Source organism: Podarcis filfolensis, assembly GCF_964270895.1.
Source record: "Podarcis filfolensis genome assembly, chromosome: 16".
Lineage (NCBI taxonomy): Eukaryota > Metazoa > Chordata > Lepidosauria > Squamata > Lacertidae > Podarcis > Podarcis filfolensis.
In genome coordinates this window covers 6268900-6283211 of record NC_139620.1, presented here as the reverse complement: position 1 = coordinate 6283211, position 14312 = coordinate 6268900, and the positions used below count along the sequence as shown (strand labels likewise).

The window sequence follows — 14312 nt, the reverse complement described above, 5'->3', positions numbered from 1 at the left end:
TGGGCGGCTTCCAACAAAATATTAAAATACAATAGTCTGTTAAACATTAAAATCTTCCCTAAACAGGGCTGCCTTCAGATGTCTCCTAAAAGTCTGGTACTTGTTTTTCTCTTTGACATCCTGTGGGAGGCCATTCCACAGGGCGGGTGCCACTACCAAGAAGGCCCTCTGCCTGGTTCCCTGTAACTTGGCTTCTTGCAGCGAGGGAACTGCCAGAAGGCCCTCAGCGCTGGACCTCAGTATCCGGGCAGAACGATGGGGGTGGAGACGCTCCTTCAGGTATACTGGACCGAGGCCATTTAGGGCTTTAAAGATCAGCACCAAAACTTTGAATTGTGCTCGGAAATGTACTGGGAACCAATGTAGATCTTCAAGAATGGTGTTATGTGGTCTCGGCGATTGCTCCCAGTCACCAGTCTAGCTGCTGCTTTCTGGATTAGTTGTAGTTTCTGGGTCACCTTCAAAGGTAGCCCCACATAGAGCGCATTGCAGTGAGAAGTATCCCTCTTTTCACCTGAGGAATGTTAGAGGGTATAGCAAAAGGTGAGTTTCAGAGGGAAAACAGCCTTCAGAGGTGTGAGGTTGGACAGGACTTTTAAGGCTGCCATTGTCTCCAGTTCCTATTGACATGTCCCGCACAGAAGCTCCATGCTAAGGTTCTTCATGTTCTTGCTGCTATTGACTGAAGTGCCCCGTTGAAGTGTCCTAACTGTTCATAGGGTCTTTCTGTTGGGATACTGCCGGGGAGACGAGGGCATCAGGCAGGCCCGCAGCTGGCTCCAGCCACTGGCCGGCAGCTGGACAATCACCGGCCTCCCTTGGAAACAGCATCAATCAGTGACATGAGCCTCAGATACGTTTAGAGACCCGTGCACGATCTATCAGCAGAGTGTGTAAATCTTCTCACAGCAGAAGAGGTGGACAGAGAAATGTGTAAGCATAATGTACAGCATTTTATTCAGCATAGTTCAGGAACAGAGGGAAACATGTCTGCTTCCCTTCGTCTCCAGCAAAACACAGTAACACAAAAGCTATATACAAACGGAAGTTCCCAGCAGATCTGTGCTGGAAGTAAACAGGCATGTGACACACAACAGTCATGCCTGTACCCTTTTAAGGTGGAATGGAACTATAACCTAACACTTTCTTCATCCCTGCATATGGGCTGAAGAAAAAGCTCTAACCCCCCACCTCACACAAATATGACCTAACCCAATTGTCCTAATTCTTTCCTATTCACTTTTAGGGCATCACCCATAAACTGAATCCATCTTCCTCCCTTTTGAAGATAATCTGGCATCCTTAATCCTTTCTAAAGTGATACTTAACTAACTTGCTTAGGAAAGCTGCCAATAATCATGGGAACTTGTTCTGCTACATTTTGGAAGGGTATGGTAAAGGGATAATTTCTCCAAATATCACCCCCCCCCCAGCTTTCATTTCAAGATGGATCTGAGTGCTTTGAGGGGTGAGGGGTGTGGGCTAACAACAATGATCTAATGGACTGCAGTCTTTTGATCTATCTGAAGAAAAAGATTTCTGCATTCTTTTTAGTCTTCTTCTGCCAAGGTTAAATATAAACAAGATCACAATATATCCTGTGCACATTTTGTCTGAACTTTTCTTTTAAATTAAAAGTCATTATTGCATAGAGCCAAGCCAAGACTATTCACAGTTTTCTGTGAACATTTTCAGCAGAGCTTACATCTCCATTTCCAAATATTTATCAACACTGCTTGAAAAATAACCACCATTTCCATTGCCCTCAATTGCCCTCAATTTCCTTTTGTGACTGTCAAAAAGGGTATGATTCCAAAAGGGTATGATTGTGTTGAGTCCACCCAAAACTATTCACTGACCTGCTAATAATTTCACCTGCACTGGAAAAGGAATTTGTTGTCTTTGATTTTTCATCACTGCCCATGAAAATTAATGCTGTGTCAAAAAATCATTTCACTTCGCCACCTCCATTCATCCATTCTCCATTATGTACCAATGTCTTGGGGGCAAATAAAATAAAATTATACAGTTGGCATAAAGTATGCACCAAGTTCAGAAAAGTTTGCCATAAGATCTACTTTAGAGCTACTGTTTGGATGTCCACCTGTAAATTAAATCAGATAGGCAGTTACACGGAATAGGGTCTTATCTGTGGGGGCACCTCGCAAGAGAACCTATGGAGCTCTGTCTCAGCTGTGATTAGAGTAGGCCCCTTGCTTGTTAATTTCAAACAGGCCTTGAAGACTCACTATGTTGTTGCATTATGTGGGGGTTAATAAACAAACCTGGAAATGCAGAAAGATCGAGAGTCGGTGCAGTACAGTGATTAAGAGTGTCTGACAAGGACCTGTAAGACTCATGTTTAAATTGTCACTCAGCCATGAAACTCACCTTGAGCCAGTCATTGGCTTTCAGCCTAACCTACCTTCTAGGGTTGTTGTGGGGATTAAATGAGGAGGCAGAGAACCATATGTGCCACTTTAAGCACCTTGGAGAAAAAGGTGAGACATAAATGATATGATGGTTGTCTCCAAAAACGTCCTCAGAGTAGGAGTAAAGGGACCCCTGACCATTAGGTCCAGTTGTGGCCGACTCTGGGGTTGCGGCACTCATCTCGCTTTATTGGCTGAGGGAACCGGCATACAGCTTCTGGGTCATGTGGCCAGCATGACTAAGCTGCTTCTGGCGAACCAGAGCAGCACACAGAAACGCCGTTTACCTTCCCGCCAGAGTGGTACCTATTTATCTACTTGCACTTTGACGTGCTTTCGAACTGCTAGGTGGGCAGGAGTTGGGACCAAGCAACAGGAGCTCACTCTGTCGAGGGGATTTAAACCGCCGACCTTCTGATCGGCAAGTCCTCGGCTCTGTAGTTTAACCCACAGCGTCACCCTCATCCCCAGAGTAGGAGTAGGCCCGCTGAAATCAATAACCATGCCTAGCATAATTTGATTTGATTTATTTCCATTGGTCTGCTCTGCAAAGGACTGAGGCGATTCATTCATTCCACTATGCACCAGAATGTCATGCTGCCGCGATGACCCAACACCAAGTGTTTCAGTGGTGTGTCAGCTGGAAACATTGTTCATTGATTTATCCCTATAGAGACATAATATTTAAACAATCTATAGGGTGTAACGTATTATAGCAACCACACCACATTGACCCAAGTAGAATCTGTCACTACCTGGGAGGGTCTTCTTTTCTCGCCTTACTCGCCGACTTGTAATCACCAACAGGGAGGGGTAACTATCTACAATCAGTTGAGGCATCTTCCATATGACAACGGATTAGGAAACTCTCTATGGGTGTGTGTCAACTCCTCCAGGCTATGAAGCCAACAGTATAAAAAGCTCATCCTTTAGGTAATCTATCAGATCAATCCTCTGCTTGTCCCTGCGAGAACTGGTAAGTACTAGGGTCTTTCTATGGGAGGGCTTCGTAGAAGAGCACTATGAATCTTAAGAATGGAGGCATTTCATATGATTGGAGAGGGACTTCTTTGTTTTGCATCCATGCATGGTTAAAAATACAAAAAAGCTGAACGTTCAGCATGAGGTCTTTGTGATTCCTTTGTTTCTTAGTAAAGCGTTAGTGGAGATGCAGCTAACATGATTGTAAGAGAGCACTGAGCTGAAAATGAAATCCTATTTCCCTTAGGTTTTCTTACAGATATTCCCTCCAGATGTTGCAGACCCAACTGCCATATTCCCTCTCCATTAGCTATAGTGGCTAGGGCTAGTTAGAACTGGAGTCCAAAACATCTGGAAGGAACCATCTCTATGGCTGTGGAATGAGGTGGGCAAGTAGGAGTTTGAAAACATAAGGCGCAAGTAGGGGATCAAATGTTCTTCCCCTATGAAGCAGCCTTTCATTGTTTCCATTTCATTCACAAGTCACTTTAGAGGGTTTTGAGCTATGGTTTCAGAATGAGGTAAGGACAACAAGGTCAAGTGATGGACAGTACCATTTCAAGGTGCAACTCCAAATATGAAGAAGACTAGCACTACAGGGAGAAAGAAGCTCTACAAACTTTATCCATGATGCACTGGTAGTTTCTTCAGCTGAAGTGGTGACTCTATTCTACTATCTCAGTTTTCTACCATGTGTTTTCTACCATATGACTATCTAGTTGTCGCTGGACTCCAGTTTCTATCCACCCCAGCCGCCATGAGCAATAGTCAAAGATGGTGGGAGTTGTGTTTCAGCAACAGCTGGAGGACACCTCATTTTCTACTCCTATTCTAGCTCTTGTAATATGGGTGGGGAACTGTTGACTCATGGCTTGGATGCAATCAGTGATGCCTCCTCATCTGGCCCACAGGACACTGAAATCTGCAAAGGGCTTATACATTGCTTTAATTCTAGATCCAATCCTGTTGTTTCAGATTACCCTCCAATCCTGCAAAAATGGCCAGTGGTGGTGGATACAACCAGTGCTATGCCCAGTGTCCTGCATCTACAGTGACCATCCAGCCACCACCTTTCGTTCTGACCATCCCAGGACCTGCCATCTACTGCCCAGACCAGCCTCTAGCCATTGAGCAGTACAACCCCTGTGCCCGAGGTGGCTATGGTGGTGCCAGCGCTCTGTATGCTAGCGACTTCTCCAACTTCTCCTCTCGGGCCCTGCCAAGCAGCACCTACAGCTACAGCAGCTATCGGTATTAACACAGTCGGAGAGAATGAGAACAAAGCAAGAATATGATCCAGTGATCCAGAAATGTCATTGTTTACCAATTGGTTGATCTTCCACAGTAGCCATATATATATATATATCTTAAGGCCTAAAATGAGGACACTCAACATGCCTATCTGATGTTGCACTTCTGTCTACTTCTATGTGTATGTTGACAAGTCAACAGTGCTCAGGTCATTTTGCGTGAAGTATGTAATATATTCACCTAATATTTGATCCTTATTTGCTGTCTGGGATCTGCCATTTGCTAACAGCCTTTAATTTTGCTGTCAGAGGGTTTCATGGGGAAAACTGTTTGTCATCAGGAATGCAGTTTGTTTTGCAAATGTGCCTTTGTAGCATGTGCTCCTTCTTGTCTTTGTTCATAATAAAATATTATTAATATTGCATGCCAACAACATCTCGGCTCCTTTCGATTCACAGCTGGCAAAACAACCATAGTGATGGGTGCAGGTGGAGGAAGGGCTTTTATAGCACACATTGGACTCTGGTCACAACCTCAGCACACATTGAAAGCAGTCATACCACTTTAACAGCAATGACATCCCAAAAAGAATCTGGAAGCTGTGGCTTCTTATGTGTGCTGACCTCTCAGACCTACTACACTAGTGGCCAAAATTGTGGAAACCTTTTGGAGAAAGTGTATTTCCGAGGTTTGATGGCTCGTAGCATGACTTTTTTTTTTAGGAGTAATGCCATAAAATTATCTTCTAATTTCTTCATAACTGTAGCCTTGTTCACTTAATAGTACTATTTTACATCCCTTTCTGGGTGACCAGTCACCTCTTTGCACAATTTCTTTAATTTTATTATGCTTTACAAGCTCACTAAATGAAAGAACAAAAAGCAAAACAAAAAACCCAACCAACTTTATAGCAATCACATCACACACTGACAAATGCCCTCCTTATTTATGTTGTAATAAATAATCCTTCATTAAAGTTATTGCATTACATTCTTCATTAAATTATCTTTCCATTGATATATAATTTTATGGTATTACTCAAAAAGAAAAAAAGAAAAAGTGGTGTTATGAGCCATCATTGGCAAAACAAGATGACACCTAAATGGCTCTCTAAATAACCTTTTTCTGGTTATTTGGCTATAACATTTGACAGAATACAAATAATGCCAGAAGAGTTTAACATCATTATTTAGTGAAGCATTCAGTAACAGGGACCTGGAGTTTTGTTCAAACTGCCTTTTTTTCATAGGCAGTAGGGCTTTGTACTCTTTCTTAATTTTGAAATAAGTTGGAGGTAGATAATTTAGGCCAGTGTTTCTATAGGCCAAATAAGAGTCCCTTAAAGCTTTATTCTTCAAGATTTTGGAATGTAGAAAATAAAATAAAAAACCAAAGAGGAAGCCATCAAATCTAGCACATGAGGAGGCCACTTTAACTAAAATGTATAATTCAGTATTTTTTTTGTTTTTAATAATTGTATTAATTCAGGCTTCCTCAAACTCAGCCCTCCAGATGTTTTGAGACTACAATTCCCATCATTCCTGACCACTGGTCCTGCTAGCTAGGGATCATGGGAGTTGTAGACCAAAAACATCTGGAGGGCCGAGTTTGAGGAAGCCTGTATTAATTGGATAAAATTGGCATTGTTATAATAAGGCTGTTACTGGAATGATATTGGAAAACCAATGGAGCCCTAAACTAGTGCCCTCTAAATTGTCTGGACTACATCTCCTGTCAGCGACAGCCAATAGGGCTAATGCACAGTGTTTATGGAAGCTTGATACATTTATTTATTCCATAACATTTATATCCCACCTTTCTTTCATCATGAAAACCAAAGTAGCAGGCATATCCCAACCTATCAGGGATCACTTATTAAATGCCTTTATGGGGATGTAAAACATGGACGTGGAGCCAATTTTCTTCCAGAGGGTGTTGGACTCCACTTCCCATCAGCCCCAGCTAGCATGCTCAGTGGTCAGAGATGATAAGAGTTGCCATTCAGTAATATCTGGAGGGCCATGGGTTCCCCATCCCTGATTTGATATGAAATGAGTTACATATATAGCTCACCTTCCCTTCAAGGAGCTTGAGGTGGCACACACAGTTCTATCCCTCTTCATTTTATTTTCACAACAATCCAGTGAGATTGGCTTGGTAGAGAGAGAATGGTCGCCCATCCAGGCACTGACCAGACCCAGACCTGCTTAGTTTCAGGAAGATGATGACCTTGCGTCCCTTCACAGCAAACCCTACAGCCACATGAGACATGAAGGCACCGTCTTAGTGGGTCAACTTGAGATATTAGAGACGAATGAATATATAGCATAGGAGGGTTTGTGCACAGGAAGTTTGTGGTTATCTAAGAGATATTTTTTTGCCTCATCTAAGATATAATGGATAGTGAAACTCATTTTTTAAAAACCCACTTGAAATTCATAGCAGGTTATTGAATTGCGTCAAAGCGTGTCAGAGTCCCATGGCCTACGGAAAGTTGTAAGTAGTTGCATGATGTTGACACACCAAAATTTCAATGCCTTTCACAACTGTAGGCTGTCAAGGCAAAACTCAAAGCCAATTCCTGTCAGCAGGCTCCAACAACTGAAGAATCAAAAATAGCTTGGTAAGACCCTCAAACGTTATTTTGGTGTGTGTGGTGTCTCTGCAAATCTTACCCAATGAAAGGACTGTACACATTACCTGAAATAGAGCTCTCACTCAGCCTGTAGCCACCTCTCAACTGCCCTGCCTTCTTCAATACAACCAGTCAGGGGGTAACTAATCAGATTCCTCCTCCTGGGAGCCAGTGTGGTGTAGTGGTTAAGAGTGATAGTCTCGTAATCTGGTGAACCGGGTTCGCGTCTCCGCTCCTCCACATGCAGCTGCTGGGTGACCTTGGGCTAGTCACACTTCTCTGAAGTCTCTCAGCCTCACTCACCTCACAGAGTGTTTGTTGTGGGGGAGGAAGGGAAAGGAGAATGTTAGCCAATTTGAGACTCCTTAGAGTAGTGATAAAGCAGGATATCAAATCCAAACTCTTCTCCTTAGTCTTTGTGTTGCCCCTTGTCAAACTCAACGAAGAGGATGTGGACAAAACTATAATTCTTTGACTCCAGCTGCCCTCAGCTCAGGCTCCACCTACTGTCAACCTCCCTGCCTTTCGTCCTACTGCTCCCAACCTCCACTGATGGTACTGCATCACCTCACCTCATGCACCTCTTAAACTCTCAGAATATCCCTGCACAGCTTGTGAGGGAACAGATGGGGGAGCCAGACCCAATGCAGATTAATCTAGCCGTCTGCAATTCAACACATTTTACGTAACTGGGGCAGCATGGCAGCAAATTCCATACAGTCCAATTCCACAGCGTTGCAGTGAATTCCTGGTAGGAGGAAACATCACAACAGAGTGAATGACATGCTTCCGCACCATGCAAATCTTGGTCAAGACATTGATCTGGGATGGAACCCTGTAATTGTCTCTCCTCATGTGGTGCTCTAAGGTGAGTTTTTGCCACATTCTTCAGCAGTAGTAGCACTTTACGCCAGAATGCGTCAACCTATGCAAAAAGGATTTGGGAGAAATTCAATCCATTTTGCATTTAAAGGGGAACTTACCTAATTTGCACAGACCCAAACCCAGCAATTTTGCAAAGAGGTTTCCAGCCCAGTAACATGGGCAAAAAAATCACACGAGTGTGTATATAAATAAACATGTTTATCTTATCTTCCTTTTTTCGTTTTTAATTTGATCAATGCATTTCAAAACTATATGAAGGTAATAAATGAAAATGAAAACCTTCCCTCTCTGAGATAAGAGATGAAGTCTGCACATAGATCTGAAGTCCGCATCAGGGAATCAAGTTTCAGGAATACATAAAGAATAACACAAAAAATAGTCAAACAAACTATTAATGATGATGATGATTAAATAATAATAATAGTTTTGTATACCACCCTTCATGTGAAGATCATAGGGCGGTTCACAACATAAAAATGCAAAATTATTTTGATTTTTCCTTTCCATTTTGCTCTTGCTGTCTAATCCTTTTGTTCACACATATTTGTAATTTCTATTGTCTTTTTCCTTAATTAATTATTTTGATCATGGTTATGTAAACACTGTCATATAGACAAACTATATTTTAAACAACAATAAAACCCTAACAAGTTTTTACACAATAAATTTATGCAATATGTCCATTTCAGGCACATGTTGTACACCTCTTTTTATGAGGAGTTCCAATAAAATAAGTCAAAACCACCCCATCCTTTTGTAGTAGAAAAATGGAGAGGGGGCACAAAATGTGTTTAAAATGCTTTTAACAGGACAGAGTGGAATGTAAGAAGGTCAGAGAGGAACAGATGAATGACTGAGGACCAGCAAGAATGGGATCGGATGGAATTAGCTGCTCAGCCCATCCCTAATTAGCTTGCTTACTTCCTGGTGCTTCCTTGCTATAATTGTGAAACAGCTCTGGCATGCAAAGATGTTCTTCTAGGGCAGCCTCTGCCAACGTGACACTTTCATTGATGGCTGGAGTTTGTCATTCAAAACACCTGGAAAGCACCAGGCTGCAAAAGAAGCCAAACTTCCTGAGAATCACTGAACATTATGTGCTTTTGTGGATATTTGAAAAACAAGAATTTGAAGGACATACCGTGAGATAATTACAATGATTGGCTATGATCTGGAACATTATGTATACTGGAATAATGGGCCGTATCCAGCTACATTATACTCACAGTAGACCCATTGAAGTTATTGGACCTAAGTTAGTCATAGCTATTAATGACAATGGGTCTACTCTGAGTGCAGCTAGCACTAAACCAACCCCTACAGTGCCATCACTGCTCCAGATGCCCTTCCTGTGCATTCTGATGGTTTATGAACAATGCAATGCAAGATTTAAATGTCTAGGATGACGTTTCATTTTCATGAACTATGAACTATTATGTTGTGTTATTTATTGCATGTCTATTTCAAGTTATTCTCTAAGGAGCTCAAAGTGGTGTATTTGATTCTACCCCTCCCCGTTTGATCCCCACAACAAGCCAGTGAGGTAGGCAGGCAGTAGTTGACCCAAGGTCACCCAGTGAGCTTCATGGACATGTAGAGATTTAAACCCTGGTCTTTCCCAGGTCCAGGTCTGACACTCTAAATGCTACACAACACTAGCTTGTTTGCTCCCACTACTGAACATTTAAAAAAAATTAAACATTTTGTGCCCCCTCTCCATTAAACATTAAAAAAGAAAGTCTTCCTGTTTCATATTCCCTTCCAAAGATCATGTCCCATTTGCCTGCCCCATATATATGTTCCTAGACAATGTGACTTCCAGCCACCATGAGATCTAGAAAGATATTCTTTTATTTGCAGTCGCTTTCCCAAAAGGTAAGCTTCTCTCCTCAGCCGTTGGAAGGAGTGGCATAACAGAAGCCCATATTTCTGTGATTCAGCCTTTCGGCCTCTCTCTGGTGATAAAAATCTGCAGCTGTTATGATGTGCGCATAATAATATGCTCTGGAGACAGGTGAAGGCCTATTTAATACTGATGGAGAAGCAGCTAATTAATTACGGTAATTTGGGGTGTTGTCAATGTGGTAACGTCATGTTGTCAGCTTGTTAGGACATGACCATAGAGAATGTTTGGGGCTAGGTTTTCTGGGAGGGATGTAGATGAGGCAGCAATTTCTCCAGGCAGCACTCTGGGAATTCCTTTATTTCTTTATTTTAAATATCTCTGTGTCACCTTTCCAGGGCACAGGTTCTCCCAAGGCAACTTACAAAACTAAACACAATACCATGCAACTCTGAGTGGAATAGGGAGTCTCCCAGCCCCTTTTAGCACCATTAACAAACTACAGCTCCCGGAATCCTTTGGAGGAAACCATGACTGCTTAAAGTGGAATCACGCTGCTTTAAATGTATGATGTGGATGCGGCCTAAATCACTGGCATCCATGAATTTTACAGAGGCTACTCTGAGTAGGACTACCTTTGGACACAACCCTAAAAGTCCCAGGTTACCACATTCCAATAAAACACAATAAATACAATTGAGGTGTGTGTGTGGAATAGAAGAATTTAAACCAGTGGCTCTCAACCTTTTTGGTATGGCGATCCCTAGGTCCAAATTTACTTGGTATGTTGACCCATCAATTTATTGTCACGTGAATTTTGAACCTTAGGTCTTCTCTGCCACCAGCACCCAGAGAGCTGCTACCAAGTGTTGACATATAAGACTTGAGCTTTTCCGGCATTCAGTTAGAAGTGCCAGCACAGCATTATAGCACACCAGTGAAACAAAAACCTGTTAGGTGATTTCATCATGCCAGCATGATTAAAAGCAATAACAATTTTGGGTTTACTTATAAAGCCAGTGATCCCTTTGCACAGGCCTGTGACCCACTTGTGGATCACAACCCTCAGGTTGTGAGACACTGATTTAAAGCCACAAGAAATTGAGATAATTAAATAATTCAATTAAAAAATCAGGCCAGCGACTCAGCTAAGAGCAGCACAGAGTGAAAGGGTGTGCAAGGCTAATTTTAAAGGCAGAATGGATAGAGTGAAATATGGCTGTAGGATTCCAATCTGAGCTATTATGAGCGATTAATAACTCAAAATTGGAAGACCTGAGAAGTATCATCAAAAACACAATGGCAAGAAAAGTTGACAAACTTTGCAGAGTTAGCCAAGTTAACGGACAAACTGCATGGAAAGGACAATAGTGACTTTGAAAAAGAATGGGAACCCTTTACAATATATTTGCAGAAACAACTGAAAGAAATGGTCTCGCTGGCAGGATTTAAATAAACACAATTTTATTTACAGAGAGCAAGAAGTACAACAATGTGATAACACAATATTGTGTATAAACAGCAGAATGTACCATCTGATGTAATAAACCAGAGGGAAGTCAACAGGGAGGGGGGAAATTGGAAAATGTATGTTTAGCAATGATATTGGATACTTGTTTTGAGAAAAGAAGAAGAAGAAGAAGAAGAAGAAGAAGAAGAAGAAGAAGAAGAAGAAGAAGAAGAAGAAGAATTAAAAAAAGATTCCAATCTGCATGGTTCTGAATGAAGGTTTGGTTTAAGTTGAGTTCATAGGAAGTGGCCTTCTGCTACATGAGACCATTGGTCCATCTAGCTCAGTGTTGTTTACATTGACGGGCAACAACTCTTCAGCATTTCATTCAGACATACGTTCTCAGACCTATCTGGAGATGCCAGGGATTGAACCCAAGACCTTCTGCATCCCATTCTACAGATATGGGGATTGATTCTGGGAGCCTGGAGCAATGAAAGTCAGTAAGATCTCAGCCCACATAATGCATTACATTGTATCCAAAAGACATCCTGCTCAGAGCAGGCCAATAGAAATGAATGGACATACCTAAACAAGGCCTATAAATTTAAATATGGCTACTTCAGTCGAGTTGGACAAATCTGTCAGGTTCACATTCTCCCGGTTTCTCGTTTTTCCCTATCTTCAATTCAGTTCCCCACATTTCCCCAGATATTTGCAATGTCTATAACTATATGAAAATGTCTCATGAAAACTTATCAGCATTATAGTGCAGATAAGTGCAGGTTCCTCCTAAAAGACACATCTTTTGCATGCAGTTGTGATTCCACTTTAAACAGTCATGGCTTCCCCCAAATAATCCTGAGGAAAGTAGTTTGTTAAGGGTTCTGAGACCGGTTAGGAGACAAACTGTTTCCCTAACACAGCTGCAATTTCCAGAGAGGTTTAACAATCAACCCTTCTTCCCTGTCAACTCTTAGAATTGTAGCTCTGTGAGGAGAATATGGAAATAGGTAAGCCACATGGGACAAATGCAATGAGGCAGACAGGCATGGGGAAAAGACTTCAGGAAGGAAGCCTCAGCAAAAACCACCCTCATAATGACTTGTTGGTATTCCTCATCCAGCTGAAGCTGTTTTTGCTGTGACTGGGTGGGAAGTCTCCAATGAAATTACTTCAACAGAAGTCAAGCCAAAACTTGACAGCAATTATGGATGACTGACTTTGGCATCCCCCACTGGCAGCGGAACAGATAAAAAGAAATACATTCCACAGTGAGCGATTGCAAGTCATGTTTGACACCTGTTTTGAAATGCGCCTTCCATTCACAGTAGCATGTTTGTTAAAAGCCCATTGGAGAATGTAAGGGGAGTGCCAAGTCAGATTTATATGGGATATCATGAAAAGTTTTCAGTACTGTTTAAAATAAAGTTTTGTAAAAATAAATAAATCAGGAAATGTATTGGGGGTGAGTGTGTACAACTATGTCCTCCTCAGAGTAGACCCATTTGAATCCATAGCCATGACTAATTGGGACTTTCTTTCAGACAAGCCCCCTTTCTGCTGAACATCTGAACTGAGACTTAATAATAATAATGATCCAGCAGCAATTTTAATTAATGCTTGATTTTATAGCTTGAACTGATTTTGTTGTATTGTATCTTCGTAAACCATTTAGAGACTAATATAATTTACTGGTATATAAATTTGTTTCTGGGACGCGGGTGGCGCTGTGGGTTAAACCACAGAGCCTAGGACTTGCCGATCCGAAGGTCAGCGGTTTGAATCCCCATGACGGGGTGAGCTCCCGTTGCTTGGTCCCTGCTCCGGCCAACCTAGCAGTTCGAAAGCACCTCAAAGTGCAAGTAGATAAATAGGTACCACTCCGTCGGGAAGGTAAACGGCGTTTCCATGTGCTGCTCTGGTTCGCCAGAAGCGGCTTAGTCATGCCGGCCACGTGACCCGGAAGCTGTACGCCGGCTCCCTCGGCCATTAAAGCGAGATGAGCGCCGCAACCCCAGAGTCAGTTACGACTGGACCTAATGGTCAGGGGTCCCTTTACCTAAATTTGTTTCCATGAACAAATAACAATACTAAGTAGGACTTAGTTTTATACATCCTTCTTCTTTCTATATCATGGCTTCCCACACACTCAAGACATTAAAATTTGCTTCAGAAAGTTGGGGGGGAGGGGGAGAACTCCATAGCAAATATGGAGGGTGGGAGGAGAGGGAGGGGTTTTATGAGGCTGATAGCCCACAAATTACTCTTTCTTTCTTTCTTTCTTTCTTTCTTTCTTTCTTTCTTTCTTTCTTTCTTTCTGACACTTTTTCTTGTCTCTGGCTCCACCCACCAAAAGCACGAGGACCCTGTCAGATGATCTTTGAGGGAAATGAAGGATGTAGCGATCATTTTGATAATGATCTTTCTGGTGCCAATTGAGCCAAGGAAATACAAGATTATATGTCATATATGCGAATGTGGTTTATTGTTTCATCAGGAAAGGAAGCTGTAGGGTGTAACTTGTGTGACTTACTACCCTGAGGTTTGTGAGGAACTTGTGCGTGTTACAAGAATGGGCAATTAATTGCTGTAATTTGAGGTGTTTCCCACATGGAAAACACTCGGCTGGGAGGCAGGTCCCTGTGAAGTCGCTCCTTCTAAGGCTGCGTCATGCGATGCCTGATTCCAGCGTCTGAAGTCATTCTACATAGCTCTTCCTGTTTTAGCAAAACTTCAGTATTGCCTGTTGCCAGTGGCGTAGCGTGGGTTGTCAGCACCCGGGGCAAGGCAAGTAATTTGCGCCCCCTAACCCGTGGATTTGCGCCCCCTAAC

The 14312-nt window shown here is 42.3% G+C and overlaps 1 long non-coding RNA gene across 1 annotated transcript; it reads left to right on the top strand.

Annotated features, from left to right (window-relative positions):
• Positions 1-3167: 3167 nt before the first annotated feature.
• On the top strand, positions 3168-5097 carry LOC310751933. Its single transcript, XR_014542691.1, has 2 exons — positions 3168-3408; positions 4389-5097. It is a non-coding gene; the product is annotated as an uncharacterized lncRNA (long non-coding RNA).
• Positions 5098-14312: the final 9215 nt, after the last annotated feature.